The 15099-nt window shown below is 32.7% G+C and overlaps 1 pseudogene; it reads right to left on the reverse strand.

Moving 5' to 3' along the window:
- Window positions 1-2340: 2340 nt before the first annotated feature.
- LOC148927496 (cyclin-dependent protein kinase inhibitor SMR6 pseudogene) lies at window positions 2341-2988 on the reverse strand (annotated as a pseudogene).
- Between the last annotated feature and the right edge of the window lie 12111 nt (window positions 2989-15099).

A 15099-nucleotide genomic window follows, 5' to 3' on the forward strand; every position in this document is an offset into this window, starting at 1 on the left:
TGAAGAAAGCATAACTAATTAACTATATATTTTCAAAAGATAACAAGTAAGAACATAAATAATGCAACATGAATCGAACACGAATGTAAAGAAGTATTAAAGCCGAGATAATAGAACAATGAAATGTCAAAGCAACCAAACATATAATCTAAATAATGTCAAAGCAACCAAACATAATCCAAATAGTAAACTAAGAACTTTATAACCGAAAATATTTATCACAAATACATAATTAATCGAGTTTAATCGGGTATTAGTCAGGTTCCCTAATATGGGTTTCGGATACCCTAAACCCGAAGAATCCTAATATTAACTATCCAAACCCGTACCCGAACCCATAATTTCGGGTTTCGGGTACCCAAAACCTGTCGAGTATTGGGACTGAGATGGAAATACCCGAAACCCGCGGATTAAATTTTCGGGCCTACTTATATTTGATTATGTGAGAATTTGTTTAAACCAGAATTAATTCATGCAGTCATATTCATCATATTTTTTTAGGAGTGTCTCCGTCTAAATTAGTTATTTCCTATTTTAATAAAAAAAATTTAATCTATCACACTTAATTTTCTGTATCCTTTTATTTATCTACTTATTTATTTTATTTTCTACTTTATTCTTTCTTATCTCCACTAAATATATTAGACACCACTTTCCTAAATTTGATAGCAAAAAACGCTTTACTTACTGTGTGATAAAAGGAGTAATACATATGATAAGATTCATAATCTTAATTAAATTTATTGATTCTTTTTCACAAATATAAAGATTTGAGGATAAGATTCGTTATCTCCATTAAACTCTTGGGATAGGTATGTAATCATTATGCATCTCAATTAGTAGAAATTAGTAGTATAATATACTCTCTTCGTTCTATAGTAATGGAGGCATTTCTTTTCGGCACAGATATTAAGAAAAATTGTGTTAGGTGAGTTGATTAAAGGAACAATAAAGTGGGAAATGAAAAAGGTAGAGAGATAAAGAGAAGAAAAAGTAACAATAAAGTGGAAAATGAAAAAGGTAGAGAGATAAAGAGAAGAAAAAGTAAGAGAGAATAAAGTAGTGTGAAAAAATGTGTTAACTTTTATTAAAAAAGAAAATGACTCTATTATTATGGAGCGTATCAAAATAGCAAAATAATTCTATTATTATTGAACGGGAAGAGTACTAACTAGCAGCAGTAGTTCTTTATTTTGTTGGTTCAACATAGAAAATGAAAAGCATGATGTAGGGCATTAAAACCGAGAGAGGGCATTGAAGTCATATAAACGACATTGGATTCTTCAAACTAAGAGGCTCAATTATGCAAGTGCTTGTCCTTTTTAATACAACCATTCAAGCATTACGAGGGGCCTTCACTCTCCCTGGGCCCACCCATGAGGTTTTGTTTTGAGGTTGGGTCAAAAATTAAGAAATTTTGAGCTACTCCTATTTAATTATTTTTGACTATCAAAAAGATTTAAACTTTTAGTAGTACTAATTTATTACTTTCGTTTGTATTCTTTTACGCTGTTACGCACACACATGCCCTTTTTGGGTTATAGAGTTTAATCACAAGGTTCATGAAAAATAGTTTCATTTTACAATTTTAGAAAAAAAATAGTCTTATTTTTAAAAATAAAAAGTTTCTCTCTTATTCTTATCTCACTTTTATCCACTTCTTTTCCTTATCTCTTATTTTATCCACTTTTTCTTTTTATATCTCTCACTTTATCAATTTCTCATACTCCTTCGGTCCTCCATTAAGAGTCACACTTTTCCATTTCGGTCCGTCCCCAATTAAGAGTCACACTTCATTTTTACCATAAATAGTAAGTAGGTCCCACATTCCCCTAACTCAATTCACTCACATTTTATTATAAAACCAATATAAAAAATGGGGTCCCACATTCCACCAACTTTTTCAACCAACTTTTCTTTACATTTCTTAAAACCCGTGCCCGGTCAAAGAGTGACTCCTAATAGGGGACGGAGGGAGTACTTTTTTCTGAGTTTTATACACTTTTTTTCCGTATCTCTATTTTACCGATTTTTCTTCTTCTATCTCTAACTTGCCAATTTTTATTAAAATATGTGTCATCCATAAATTGGACTATTTTATAGACAAATTGAGTATTTAGTGTTGGAGTTAAAATCATCCCACATAAAAAAAATTAGAAAATGTGAAAATATTATACATGCAATCCACAGTCAATTAGTTTAAGAACTTGGGCATTTGTGATTTGTGAATGATCCAAGGCTTAGCCCAAACCAGCTTAAGCCTCAAATTTGTACTACCATAGAAAAAAGAGAAAAAAAATTGTGACAAAGTAAGATTGGTGAGCTCAGCACACAAGAATCTATCTCAAAATCTTTCTCCTTATGTTTGTCAAGGTAAAACAGATTCATCCCAAAAAGCTATTGTATTTATACATTATTACTACTATAATCAAAGCCTAATCAAACTAAGCTGCTCCCAAACAAGCTACAAACCGAAAACACATGAAAAATTAAAAACCAGAAAAATTAAAAGCCTTAAAAATCCAAACTCAATTGGCTCTGCCAGCGTGGCACATGAATATGGATTCAAGCTCCGGTGGATTGAAGAACTCCCTGGGCCCGTTGAAATGGCAGGTGGAGACGGGGCGGCGCTTCCTCGGCGGCCGCGGGCAGGGCAGCTTCTCCGGTATTCTCGACTCACGCGCCGTCGGAGTTGCACTTCCTTCGTCGTCGTCGCCGTCGTCTCGGGGCTTTGTGGAGATGGGCTTTAATGGAGCCCTAATTGCAAATTCGATTTGAAATCCCATGTGGAATAATTCTCGAGCTCAGGATTTGATTTTTTTTAGGGGGAAAAGGAGTTGTTTTTGGGGAAATTGAAGAATAAGCTAAAAGAGAAGAGGTTTTTTTTTGGCTCTTTGATTTGTGTTTGAGAAGTTTTGAAGAGAAGGAGTGAGCGGCAAAATTGAAGAAGAGAGAGTGTGGTTTGTGAGAGGGATTTTATAGAGAGAGAGAGAGAGAGAGATAGGGGGAGGTAACAGTAAAACCTAATAAATGTATGAAATATTTTGGGGTGTGGACATTTTGGCGCCATTTTGGTGTTTTGGAGAGCAACGGCTCTTCTTCCCGCCACGCTCGTTTCCCAATTTGCCCCTGCGATGTGTTTTATTTACTTGATTGACACTTGACTCGGTTTTGTTTCGAAACGGTGTCGTTCCGAGCGCATTGGTGGTTATGGATTTTTGGGCCGGCTAATTCTTTAGGACTACTGGGCTTGGTGAAGGGCCTTCTTTTGTCTACTGTTTATTTTAAATATCTTCAAATATTTATTACTCTCTTCCTTCCACAAGAATATAGTATATTCTTTCTTTTTTAGGCTATTCCATAAAAATATATACTTTCTAATTTTAGAGACTTCTTTTTCCTTTAATGAGATGAAATCAATAATATTTTAATTACTTTTTCTTTTGACATCTCTCTTACTTTACCAAAAATGCATATTCTTGGGACGAGTGGCAGTACTATTTTTTGCTATCATTACGAAATGGCAACAAAATTTTCCACTTTTTATAGTACTCCCTTCGACCTAAAACATTTGACTAATTTTACCATTTTTGGTTGTTTGCTAAAATTAGACTAATTTTAAATATGGAAAGGTTTTAATCAATTACTCCCTCCACCCGTTATTAGGAGTCTCATTTCTTGGCGACACGGGTTTCAAGAAATATTAAGAAAATTGGGTGAAAAAAAGTTAGTGGAATAAGGGTCCCACTTGTATATATTAGTTTTAAATAAAATGTGAGTGAAATGAGTTAGTGGAAGGTGGAACTTAGTACCATTTATGGTAAAAGTGAACCAGGACTCCTATTCGTGGACGGACTAAAATAGAAAAACAGGACTCCTATTCACGGACGGATGGAGTACATTCCACTAATAATGTGGACTTTATACTCTATTAATACTCTCACACGTCCATAGTAATAGAATCATTTTGTCATTTTGGTGCGTTCTATAGTAAGTCATTTCTCTTTTTAGTAAAAGTCAAAATATTTTTCCACACCTACTTTACTCTCTCGTAATTTTCCTCACTTCATCTATCTACCTTTTTCATTTTATTCTCCCTTTATTTAACTCACCCAACACAATTTTTCTTAATTTTCGTGTCGAAAAGAAATGTCTCCATTACTATGGAACGAAGAGAGTACTACTTTCACTATTTTCTCTTTTTTATTACTCCTGCCGTCCCGCTTTAGCAGTCTCATTGACTTTTTTACCCTCTTTTTGTAAAAATGATAAAAAATAGTTAAAGTGGAGAAATTGTAAAATAAGAGAGATAATAATGTAGATAAAACTCTTCTCTATATTATTCTCTCTCTTAATTTACCATTTTTCCTCTTTAACTATTTTTATCATCTTTACTACAAAAGGATGACAGAAAAATCAAAGGACTGCTAAAGCGAGACGGAGGGAGTATTTTTTACCATCAGTCTTACTTTATCAAGGGCATACTAAAATTTGCATCATTAATTTTATCTGTTTTTCAAGTGCATATTAAAATTTGTATCATTAATTTTATCTGTTTTTGAAGGACAAAGTGAGTATGATTTATTCGATTATAAATAGACAGGAAGAGCGCATGTCAACATGAAGCAGTCCATCAAAGTTTGGACGCTCAAATCCAAACAACTTTCACATAAAACTATGTGCCAAATCCATTTGCAAATTTTGAATCCATAAACATAAAATAAATTTGAACATATCACACGTACGAACTCGATCTTAAGGTCTAAATATAGCAAGGTAGTCCTCCTTGAGAAATTAGTTAGGTAGAAAAACAATTAATTAATAATTAGTCAGAAACAGCCTATAAAATCCAATAAGTTTAAACATTTATACATTCTGTTTAACTTGTTGCATTAAGTTCTTGACAGTGGAACAAAACCACCTTTGGTTCTAATTGCACCATTTTTATCAGTCACCTTTTCTTATGATTAACATTTATTCAATGATTTTTTTATAAAATAAATTGTTTATTACTAAAATTATTTTGCGAAATAGAAACTGATTTTCAGATATGGGGAGAATACTGCAGAGGAAGTGGTGGGGCCGACGGGCGGCGGCCACCGCCTACAATTTCATACATAAGCCTACTTGTCATTATTGGACTCTATTTTACGAACCTAAGCCCACTTTATTACGTCGTGAGCCATCTATGCTCCGCCCTACATTTACTTTCAATACATTCTTCATTTTATTTGTTGAAAATGATGTTATTGTTGGCCACAAATTTTATTGGGAACAATCATTTTTGTCCACGAATTTTGACAATGTATCATTTTAGATTTTTGAACTTTAAAAATATCATTTGAGATCCATTAATTATGTGTTAATATTGTTTGAAGTACTTTTTTACTATTTTCAAATTTTTTTTAGATGAAAATATCCTCAATACATTAAAGGGTATATATTTTTAATAAACTTATTATATACTCATATTTTTTATAAATATATTTACAATATATTTTTGACGAATTTTCTAAACATAATTTGGCCTTCAATATTATCACTTAATTTTGTGACAGGCAAGTTAAATTGCTTCTTCAATTTTTTATATTAAAGAATTTTAAAATTGAATAAAGAAATTTTCTTTAATAATAAAAAATTGAATAAGGATCTTCTCTTGCATGTCACAAAATTAAGTGGTAATATTGAAGGTCAAATTATATTTAGAAAATTCATCAAAAATATATAGTAAAGATATTTATAAAAAATATGAGTATATGGTAATTTTATTATAAATATATACCCTTAAAATATTGAGGGTATTTTCATCTAGAAAAATTTGAAAATAGTAAAAAAGTACTTCAATTGATATTAATTCATAATTGGCAGACCTCAAATGATATTTTCAAAGTTCACGGACCTAAAATGATACTTTGGCAAAGTTTATAGACCAAAAAAGATATTCCCTCTTTTATCGTTAAAAACATTTTTTTTCTAAATTGTTTAGGGACATTATTTCTATCATCTTTTCAAAAGCCACATCTTTTCAACTTAAAAAAACATTTGTAGACATTTAATTCAGTAGGAACCTTCAAAAAAATCATATCCTCAAACACTCTTTCATTTTTCTACTCTTTCATTTTTCATAGACTTGGAAGTTGGAACATGAATCTCATCTGTCGTTCAGGAGGATTCTTGGCTCTAAAACAAATCATGAAATTTTTTGGCAATTAAATATTACCCTAAGTTTAAATACTCATCAAAAAATTAAATATTTTTCTCTCTCTTTTTAGTCTATGGTCATGTCCTCAAGATTGTGACACTTCTTTTGGTCTTTTTCATGAAAGGAATTTCGGATTAGGATTTACATATATTTGACCCTATCTTGACTATGGTAAAATAGCACAACGGTATTAAAAGAAGAAATTTGTGAATCCCTGCCGTGGAGATCTCATCCGGATCTAGCAGGATACATGCCCTCGCCACTTGGCATGATCTGGATGCGCGGTGACGCCCACTCGCCAGCGTATGAGTAGCGAATGCGTATTTGAAACCGCCGTATGATTTGAACGTATATCAAGTGGATACTAATCTCACTCCATTACCGGTCTACCCCATCAATTGCATATAATTTACTCATATTTTGTGCTACAATACAAATTTTAAATCTTAACACAAAATATAATTCTAATAATTTGTGCATTTTACAACACCAGTTAAAGTTAGTGAAATTAAAAATGACTGACCACCCTAGACGACATCATTATATAAACTGTCAATTATACAAATTCTCGATAGCTTATTTTTTTCATAACCAAACCAGTTTTAATTTCATCCAATTACAATCCATTTCATAATCCACACTAAATGAAAAATTAGGAGTATGATTATAAACCAAAAGATGAGTAGAATTAATATTATGACATGCATTTACTTCTATTTTAGCAGTACAAGAGTAGCTATGTCATTAAAGAATATAATAATGCATAGTTAATTATACTCCTACCAAAAAGTATTAAAAGGACATAAGAATAGGTTGGCAATTATCCACATCAGGCCATCAGGGGGCGGCAGAGGATGACAATTTATTTTTGTTTGGTCGGTTTTTGATGCAGATTGTTTTATTTGTACAAAATCCTGACTTACGATCTTATATAATTATTGGAGTATTTATTAGGATTAAATTTGTGAGTCATACTATTGTCCACAAACTTAAATAGTTTTAGCATTATTATTGGATAGAGATTTTTTTTTTCAAAACTCCGACCTTTTCTTAAAACTCGTGCGGTTAGAAATGAGGGGTATATCTTAATTAGGCTCTGCACATTCATAACCATAATTTTAATGTAAATTAGACCAAATATCCAAACATACAAAAAAACAACTCACACGTCCGTGAAAATTGAGCTAATAACCTCTCCAGAGAGTGAGATATTAATGCCATATTTTATCATTTAAATTAGTATACATCCTTAACATAAGCATTCATTTCTTATTTAATTAATTTTGAAAAATAAATGTCAACTGAAACTAAATCACACTAAATAAAGATTAACATAGGCGTGATTAGGCCTGCTTATTCGTCCGGTTCCGGTTCTAATTGACCGATTGACCGGTTAATCGGTTTAAAATTTTTATAAATCCTAGAACCGGAACCGATCGATTCGGTTTGGAACCAGCCGGTTAAGAACCGGTCGATTTCGGTTCCGAACCGGAACCGATGTGTGTAATTTTAATATGAATTTATTTATAATTTAAAAAAAGAATAAAGACTAAAATTGGTCCTGAATATATGCTCATTTTATCATTTTGGTCATAAACTTTATCTTTTGGACATTTTTGGTCCTGAACATATGGAAATTTGATCATTTTGGTCCTCTGTCAACATTTCCGTTAATATTTAACGGTCAACCATTTTAATCACAATTTAGACCAACTTAAGCAATTTTTAATTATTTAATAACTCTTAATCATAACTTTAATTATCTTAAGAATATATCATTTAAAATAAAAATACAAGAGTTTTAAAAATGAAATAAAGAGGAAGGCGATTCACTCTTTCGTCATCTCTCACTTCGATGGTGCCGGCAAGCGGCGAGCGCCCTCCCTCGAGCTGAACAGCTCCAGCGAGCCGTTGACAAACACGGATTTTGCATGTTTTTAAGGGCTAGATTTGACTCGTTTTAAATGTCAATCATGCAAATTATGTTCTTAAATTTCATATGTTATACATTTGGTATTTTTGATGTGTTTGTTGATAAATGATAGAAAAAGAGAGAAAAAAAGTGCAAAAATGGCCAAGGTGCAGCAGCCTCTGTTCGAGCCCATCTGCCAACGAGTTTGAAGTCCAATCAGTTCTTAATACATATCATTCTCTTCGTCTTCAAAAGATCTTCGCGTGGATATCTGACATGTCTCAATCGGAGTTCTGTGGAGAAAGTTACGACTATTCTACGAACGTTGCACAGTGCAGTTAAAGCTGACGGGAATTTAGGCGGAAATACACAGAAGAAAATAAATTATTATATTATGAAGCCAAATCTCTCCTATTTCTTGAAGGCCACGAAAATTATTAAAAATAAACCTTTTTCCATCGTATAAATACCTCTAACTTAATTCATAATCATGATCTCAGAGACTTCAATCCTTCCCCCCTCTACACAATCATCCATTCCATATTCCACACATATTCCTCCATCTTCCATTGGAGCGGAGCTCTGCAGATCCAGGCAAGAGAAGACTAAAGATTGAATATTCAACCTTGGGTTTTATCAATTTCTTTCATGTCTTGTACTTTAATTGGTGTATTTACTTGTCTATGAGTAGAACATATTTTGTGGATTTTTTGGTGAAGATATTCAATTGATTTTCCGTGTTAGCTCTTGCAGTTATTTGATTTATCCTTGTGCCTTCTTTATTCAATTGATTAGCTATCTTTTGAATACATGTTAGAGTTGATTAGAGTACTCAGGAGACGAAATAGTTGACTTGGAAAAAAGATAATTCACACTTTAATGCAATAGAACTCGGGAGAGTTGAGGTTTCACGTGAGGTCATTGGTCTTAACGATCTTTTTGGAGTTAGGTCTAAGAATTAGAAAGGGACTTCAATTATTACACCTAATCTACGGATTTCTCACCTTGGAGGGGGTTTAATCTAGCTAAGTGACCGACTTAATAACTCTAGAGACCGTAATTCAAGGAAGTCAATTGTGTTTTGAATCCTTAAATTCTACTTTCTTACGCCTGCCTTGTATCATTGTTTTTATGCTTTTTGTTATTTGTTTATTTATTTTCTGTCTAGTTTAATTAATCCAAAACCAAAAACTCCGTGACTCTAGATAGTATGTGATGCTTAGTATATGGTAGTCAGTTGCAATCTTATTCTCTGTGTTCGATATCCCGGTACTGACCTTTAGCTATACTAGTGATGTACTGTTTATTAACACTAAAAATACCTGCAAGCATACAGGGTAGATCTATTATAGCTAAAGGTTAGTACCGGGATATTGAACACAGAGAATAAGATTGCAACTGACTACCATATACTAAGCATCACATACTATCTAGAGTCACAGAGTTTTTGGTTTTGAATTAATTAAACTAGACAGAAAATAAATAAACAAATAACAAAAAACATAAAAACAATGATACAAGGCAGGCGTAAGAAAGTAGAATTTAAGGATTCAAAACACAATTGACTTCCTTGAATTACGGTCTCTAGAGTTATTAAGTCGGTACTTAGCTAGATTAAACCCCCTCCAAGGTGAGAAATCCGTAGATTAGGTGTAATAATTGAAGCCCCTTTCTAATTCTTAGACCTAACTCCAAAAAGATCGTTAAGACCAATGACCTCACGTGAAACCTCAACTCTCCCGAGTTCTATTGCATTAAAGTGTGAATTATCCCTTTTCCAAGTCAACTATTTCGTCTCCCGAGTACTCTAATCAACTCTAACATGTATTCAAAAGATAGCTAATCAACTGAATAAAGAAGGCACAAGGATAAATCAAATAACTGCAAGAGTTAACACGGAAAATCAATTGAATATCTTCACCAAAAAATCCACAAAATATGTTCTACTCATAGACAAGTAAATACACCAATTAAAGTACAAGACATGAAAGAAATTGATAAAACCCAAGGTTGAATATTCAATCTTTAGTCTTCTTTTGCCTGGATCTGCAGAGCTCCGCTCCAATGGAAGATGGAGGAATATGTGTGGAATATGGAATGGATGATTGTGTAGAGGGGGGAAGGATTGGAGTCTCTGAGATCATGATTATGAATTAAGTTAGAGGTATTTATACGATGGAAAAAGGTTTATTTTTAATAATTTTCGTGGCCTTCAAGAAATAGGAGAGATTTGACTTTATAATATAATAATTTATTTTCTTCCGTGAATTTCCGCCTAAATTACCGCCAGCTTTAACTGCATTGCGCAACGTTCGTAGAATAGTCATAACTTTCTCCACAGAACTCCGATTGAGACGTGTGAGATATCCACGGGAAGATCTTTCGAAGACGAAGAGAATGGTATGTATTAAGAACTGATTGGACTTCAAACTCGTTGGAAGATGGGCTCGAACAGAGGCTGCTGCACCTTGGCCATTTTTGCACTTTTTTTTTCTCTCTTTTTCTATCATTTATCAACAAACACATCAAAAATACCAAATGTATAACATATGAAATTTAAGAACATAATTTGCATGATTGACATTTAAAACGAGTCAAATCTAGCCCTTAAAAACATGCAAAATCTGTGTTTGTCAACTCCCCCAAATTTAATTATCTGTTTGTCCTCAAACAAAACAAGAGAAAAACAAATTAAGAAACACGAATGTTAAGAACTAGACTTCATAGTTGCCTCAAAAATTACAATAAAAATAAAGAGTTTGACAAAGAATACAAATCAAATCAGTCAAAGATTATTAGTGCATTTTCATTACTAGCTCGTTGATCACCTTGAAATACATGCGCTCACAAGTGTTTAGAAGTGTGTTTATCACTCACTCTCAAAGTGTATGTTGGGAAAAGTATATGCTCTCAGATCATGCAACATGCAAAGTTACCATAGGCTTGCTCAAAGTCTAATCCCTCCTCTACTTGATGTGATTAAAATAAAAAATTCGAAAGGTCTTTATTTTAGGTTATAATGTAGGCTCTTCGGTAAGGTGAGGAAATATGGCTAAAAAGTGACTAAACCCAAACATAGCAAACATGATCAATTTCTACTACATCAAATATAGCACCCCACCAACAATTCAAATCTCAGTAAATTCTAGACTTTGTCTAAATTTCTTCTCACTTCCCAAATTCCTTTGATTTTTCTTTTTCTTTTTCTTTTGTTTTCATTTTTTTTTTCTTTTGTACATCCTTTCTTTCTTTCTTTATGCACAACCAAATATCTCATTCAAACCACAAATGTCTATGCACTTTTCAAAAGTAAGCACACTACTTTTTTTCTACCTTATCTCTCCAACTCTTTTCACAAAATATAAACTAAAATTCACCAAGAGTGTATGGATATTTCCCTTTATTTAGCTTCCAAAGAAAAAGGCTTTAAAGGCTCAAAGTGGCTAGCCAGGGAAAAATATTTTGAATAAGGTCATAAATTTGGATATATAAAGTAGCTAAGAAGGATGGCCTAACGTCTTCTTTTATCATTTAAACACTATGTAGACTTAGGCAGACTAGGATCAAGTTCTAGAAACAAGTACATGGCTGCAGATAAATCACACAAGAAAGAAATTAATAGCTCAAGTCTCACATGGTATAAGCATGATTCAAGGGTATTAGCATGATTCAAGGTAAACAAGCAATTCATTAATTATGCACCTTTCACTAAACCTTCAAATCAATGCATCAAGTCAACTCAACCAACACATAAACGAGCTTTTTATCATAGGCAACTCGGTGTGATGTCCCTAAACATGAGTATTTCTAAGTTTTATTTGTTATGTTCATGACAAGATTCACCTCGGGTTTATTAAAAAAAAAATAAAAATAAACTAACAAAAACAACTAAACTCACGGTCCACCACTTCATCCCCCAAGCTTATTCAAAACTATGTTAAGAATAAGTTTGAAAAGTCGGTGGAGACGTGAGTAAACTAAGGAAAAAAAAATACTAATGTTGGGTTGCCTCCCAACAAGCGCTTGGTTAACGTCTTTAGCTTGACGTTCCTTGAAGCTCAAGTTATCCCCCATTCTCGGGACTTCCTTTTGGATGCCTTTCGTACCCAACCTCTACGGAGTATATCAAATGTTGTAGCAGATAATTGCATCTTCCATAGGAGCGGAGAGTAATCCATTGTTGTGCTTTGTGCTCCTTGCAAAACAAATAAAAAAAAAATTCAAAATAAAACTATACAAAATATTACACTCTAAATTAGTATTATCAACCGTTCTACAATATCAGCTTAAAGCAATAATATTCCCCAGCAACGGCGCCAAAAACTTGATGTACTATTTATTAACACTAAAAATACCTGCAAGCATACAGAACACAGAGAATAAGATTGCAACTGACTACCATATACTAAGCATCACATACTATCTAGAGACCGTAATTCAAGGAAGTCAATTGTGTTTTGAATCCTTAAATTCTACTTTCTTACGCCTGCCTTGTATCATTGTTTTTATGCTTTTTGTTATTTGTTGATTTATTTTCTGTCTAGTTTAATTAATCCAAAACCAAAAACTCCGTGACTCTAGATAGTATGTGATGCTTAGTATATGGTAGTCAGTTGCAATCTTATTCTCTGTGTTCGATATCCCGGTACTGACCTTTAGCTATACTAGATCTACCCTGTATGCTTGCAGGTATTTTTAGTGTTAATAAATAGTATATCAGCCGTGAATCTCACGCTCCGCGCCGTTGGAGTCAGAGGATCGCAACAACAAACCCTCGAATTTCCGGTAACACAGCGTGGGGAGGGCAGAACCGTCAATTTGCGGCGGGAACCGTCATTTTCCGGTAACCCTCGAATTGGGGCTGCCTCCAACGGTTTTGGAGTGGTATAGAGAGATGTGAGCAGTGAGAGAGTCCAGAAGCTTCTCTCGCGAACTCATCGGAATATTCGGTGGCGGGAATTTCTCCAGTGCGGCGGGTTTTGTTGGCCGAATGAAGCGGCGATCATAAATTAGGTGCTCTTCCCCTTCCCCTCCCCCTTCTCCTTCTCCTTCTCCTTCTCCATCTGCCGAGAAACTAGCCGCCGCTCGCCGCTCGCCGGCGCCGTCGATGTGAGAGAGGGCGAGAGAGTGAATCGCCTTCCTCTTTATTTTCTTTTTTTAAAACTCTTGTATTTTTTTTATTTTAAATAATATATCCTTAAAATAATTAAAGTTATGATTAAGAATTATTAAATAATTAAAAATTGCTTAAGTTGTCAAAATTGTGATTAAAATGGTTGACTGTTAAATATTAATGGAAATGTTGACGGATGACCAAAATGAACAAATTTCCATATGTTCAGAACCAAAAAATTCAAAAGATAAAGTTTAGGACCAAAATGATAAAATAGACATATGTTCAGGACCAATTTTAGCCTTTACTCTTTTAAAAAAAATAAGTTTTAAAATTGAATTTCATTTTCCCTTTTTTGGCTAAACAAATATTCAATGGAATTTCTAATACTAATTGATCTTGTTGTGACTTTTTGGTTTATAACGGAAAAGTTAATAAATTATTCACAAACAGGTTAAAATCAGATGTTAAATGAATTGTTACATAAATTTGTTATAAAGTTAAATTTCTATCATATGAAATGATATTGTATCTGTATAAGTTCTTTTGGAAATTAAAAACAAACTTATGATGTCCTACTCATTGTAGTTAGTTCATAAAAAATGGATTGAGGAAATAATTATTGATTCAAAGTATCACGGTTTAAACATTTGAAATACTTCAATAACAGTGCTCGCAAATCTAACACTATTTAAATCTAAAACCATTCAATGTTTCAAATTATTTTACTTTAATTAAAAGTTAATTCAATTAAATTAGATTTATTAGTATATTAAATTATAAAAAAATAAAATTGAATTATAATCCTGTTCCGGTTTCGAACCAGAACCTGCTTTATTTAAAAAGTTAGAACCGGTACCAGAACCGGAAAATCCGGTTCCGATTCCTCAATTAACCGGCCGATTCCGGTTAACCGAGAACTGGAGAACCGTTTAAGCACTCCTAGACGTGAATCACACATTTTAAGTGAAAATTAGGAGTATAAAATAAAATAAATAAAGACGGGCCAGTTTTGTAAATAATCCATGTCACGGAAAATAGACATTTTCCTTACTGATAGCTGATAATGAACAAATAGAATTGCAAATGGTTTAGTATTCATTCAAATCAACATCAATAAAAATTGCAAATGGTTTAGTATTGATTCAAATCAATATCTGATGTGTACACATTAAGGCATGCGCGACCATGCCTACTTAATTCTCAATTAATATTTCAAAAAAGTTTGTGAGGATGTGGTTTTCAAATTGTAAATTATTAAAACAGAACAAACCAGTAATATTTACTAAAAAGATTTGTGTGAACATAGTTTCGTGATTGATTATTTTGTTACCTGTTTTAGTACAAATCATTGATAATACTAGCATAGCATTTATTAGACCTTATATTGGTATGGTCGAATTTTAAGTTTTGTAACAACACAATAATCAACCTGACACAGAACTAACCTGGTCAAAATTTGTACACTATTTTATCACTATCATTAAAGATTACTCCTTTAAGGTTTCAGGCTTTAAAGTAGTGCAGCCTATAGTCTAATCAGTAAAACTATAGAGTTATGCTCAAATAGTCACTTGTCCACACAAGACTTTTTTTTATAGTATTAACTTTTAGAACTTTAATTTTTATAAAATACTATTATGATTTAAAATTCATTGAATTGCAACTCATAAAGAATATTATAACTGCAGAAATACAAAAGCTGCTGATCTTACCAATGTCATTTTAGTATTAAGTGATTAATTAAGTACACTAAATACTATGCAATACCATTAATGATTCACTATAAAAGTATATATCTACAATCAACTTTATGAAATAATTAAATGGGTACAAAATGAACGTTATGTTAAAAAGAGGAGATCACAGAGA

The sequence above is a fragment of the Salvia hispanica genome, chromosome 4, assembly GCF_029641045.1.
Source record: "Salvia hispanica isolate PSC_SH4W2 chromosome 4, Shi_PSC_v1, whole genome shotgun sequence".
In the NCBI taxonomy this organism is placed as follows: Eukaryota; Viridiplantae; Streptophyta; class Magnoliopsida; order Lamiales; family Lamiaceae; genus Salvia; species Salvia hispanica.